The 3,375-nt window shown below is 29.2% G+C and overlaps 1 long non-coding RNA gene across 1 annotated transcript; it reads right to left on the reverse strand.

Annotated features, from left to right (window-relative positions):
* Positions 1 to 1,848: 1,848 nt before the first annotated feature.
* Positions 1,849 to 2,522, reverse strand: LOC115235354. The gene is made up of 3 exons (XR_003884012.1): positions 2,271 to 2,522; positions 2,076 to 2,194; positions 1,849 to 1,985 (listed from the first exon to the last, which is right to left on the reverse strand). It is a non-coding gene; the product is annotated as an uncharacterized LOC115235354 (long non-coding RNA).
* Positions 2,523 to 3,375: the final 853 nt, after the last annotated feature.

Here is a 3,375-nt window from a genome sequence, read left to right on the forward strand (position 1 = left end):
CTGACATAACCTGACAGCAAATTGACGGCAAAAACCGAGCAAAGCTTGCTGACATGATTTGACGTCAAATTGGTGGCAAAAATCGAGCAAGATCTGCGCAGTGCAGTCTGATAGCAAATTGTCAGCAAAAACCGAACAAACTTTGCATTCCATTTAAATTTGACGTATACAGATATTTATAAATTTATCTTTTTTATTTATATTTTTGTCTTCAAATAACTAAAATGAGATTATATACAAGAAATTTTATTTTATTTTATTAATACAATATTTTTATATGTATAATACAAATTATATCTATATTATTAATTAGCAATATTACTAATAATATAAATTTCACGTTTACAATTAAAACGGACTAAATATATACGAAAAATAAAACATAATATGAAATAAATATATAATAAAATAATATATATAGTAAATATAATGTATATTATAAAAATTTAATACATTTTGTTATAAAACGGAATTAATAAGAAGTCGCATGAAATGTTAAATTGTCGCGCATTTTTTATCCTTCGTACATCGCAGTATTTACAAATAAATGGACTTATAATTAAAAATCAATACAATAAGAACAAATTTTAACATTACTCATCTTAAAATAAGATGGATGTATATACGCTCGTTGAAAAAAAAGCAAAAAACCTGAAAAAGAGAGAAATTATATTCAGAGTGTATCATGATTCGCGCCTACGAATTACATAGCGTTACTTCTAAATTAAAAGTGAGTGACTGAAAACTGAAAATAGATTTAATATAAAGGTTAAATGCCTCTTTTTACCAATGTGGCTGACTGGGTATACAGCGTTCCAACAAAAAACTTATTCTGAAAGATAAAAATATACACTTTATTATACATACCATTTTCTAATTACTTCATATTTAAAAAATACACCTAAATAAATATATACTCACAATAAATACATGATACATGATATTGCATAAACGTAACCTCAACAACCAGGGATGGGATTGTACAAATCAATTTCATTATTGTTATTATTTACATATTTACACTTTTTTCTTTTCATGGTATCTACTACAAACAAACAAAGAAAAAAGTAACATGTAAATATGTAAATAATGACAAAAATGAAATTAATATGTACAATCCCATCCCTGTTGTTGAGGTTTGACGTTTATATGACGATATCATATATCATGTATGTATTGTGAGTATGTACACTTATTTAGATGCATTTTTATTAATATGAAGTAATTTGAAAATAGTATGTATAATAAAATATATATTTTTATATTTCAGAATAAGTTCCCAGTAAGCAATTTGATAACAAATTGTTGCCAAATTGGCATCAAATTCGCTCAAAACTTTTATTGGAGCGCTGTATATATGGATAAACAATATATAAACAAGGATGAGATATTCGCAACCGAGAGATTACTAGTTCTAAACAAAAAAGGAAACATCTGTATTGTGTATCATAAAATGACAAAATCATTGTGCTGAAGAGGAAGAAGAGAAAGAAATACACGATAATCTCAATTTTATAGTATTTTCAAATTACTTTATATTAATAAAAATGTATCTAAATAAGTGTATACTCACAATACATACATGATACATGATATCGCCACATAAACGTCAGACCTCAACAACCAGGGATGGAATGGTACATATTTAATTTTATTATTTACATATTTACATGCTACTTTTTCCTTTACATATTTACATATTACTTGTTTCTTCTCTTGATATTTACTACAAATAATAATTTCAGGTTATTATCATTATCGTATACAATTTTATAATACACTATATTAATGTTACTTACATAAAATTGAGATTATCATGTATTTCTTTCTCTTCTTTTTCTTGAGCACAATGATTTTGTTATTTTAGGGTACAGAATGTAGGCATTTCCTTTTCTTTTTAAAACTAATAATCCCGATTGCGAATTTCTCATCCTTGTTTATAAATTCTTTATTTATATATACAGCGTTCCAATCAAAAATTTATTCTGAAAGATAAAAATATACACTTTGTTATACATACCATTTTCAAATTGCTTCATATTAATAAAAATACATCTAAATAAATATATACTCACAATACATACATGATACATGATATTGCATAAACGTAACCTCAACAACCAGCGATTGGACATATCAATTTCATTATTGTTATTATTTACATATTTACACTTTTTCCTTTTCATGGTATTTACTAAAAACAAAAAACTGATTTCCATATAAAACCTGTTATAGTTAACCACATAATTGTAGATTGCGTATATACTAACCAAAAATGCAGGCACACATAAATCTCTTTGACAAGTCCAAATTACGGATGTTCATTTCAACATTATACATATTCGGTAGTACATCACTAGTCTGGTTTTTTGTCGCATGTATATATATAAAAAGGAAAATAGATTTTTTTATATGTTTATACTTAACGCCGATTAACTCCCAATACAAAAAGCAAAACTAATAATTTGATCCCGTATACTTTTTTTACGCACTCGAAACCAAGGTCCAAAAAACACACCCGTCTGTTCTTGTTTACGGACGATAACGGACTACCGAACCTGAAAAGACTGCGAAAAAGCTATGAATGTCCGATCATTTTAACTGAAGGTTTCACTTTCGTCTTGCATTGACTGATTTCGCCTACTACGTGAAACAAAATTTAACTTTAACCAAAATGAAAGTACCCAGCAAGCAAAATGATGCAAACTTTGCGCAAAGTTTGCAGCAAACCCGAGCATGCCTTTACAGCAAAATTGTGACAAGGTTTGTCCGCAAAAAGCTTAGCTTGTGCTGGCAAAGCTTGTCGCAATAGTGTGATGCACATTTTGCGCAAATAAAGAGCAAATCTTGCCGTGCATGACATGACAGCAAATTTATGGCAAGAATAGGGCAAACCTTGCCGTGCACGACATGACAGCAAATTTGTGGCAAGAATAGGGCAAACCTTGTCGTGCACGACATGACAGCAAATTTGTGGCAAGAATAGGGCAAACCTTGCCATGCACGGTATGATAGCAAATTTGTGGCAAGAATAGGGCAAATCTGAGTGATTCAGGACTTCTGTGACAAATTGTGAGAAACGATAAATCTCGCAGAGAGGACTATTTTGTGAAACAATCCGTTCTTTGTTTGACACGTCGTTTTTAGAAGCTATGCGACCGCGCAGACAAAGTCTTAGATGACATTTATTATAATTATGAGATGATGATAATATATGAATAATTGAAAATGAATTTATAATATGATGAATATATGAATTATATATATATATATATACAGGGTGTCCCAAAGCACCCTTGACAACGCTCGTCAGCAAGTAAAGCACAGTAAACTGAACAGAAAAGTCCTGTAACATTTTTTTCTATAACGCTTAAT

This window comes from Formica exsecta, unplaced genomic scaffold (assembly GCF_003651465.1).
Source record: "Formica exsecta isolate Colony F162 unplaced genomic scaffold, ASM365146v1 scaffold1095, whole genome shotgun sequence".
Classification (NCBI taxonomy): Eukaryota; Metazoa; Arthropoda; class Insecta; order Hymenoptera; family Formicidae; genus Formica; species Formica exsecta.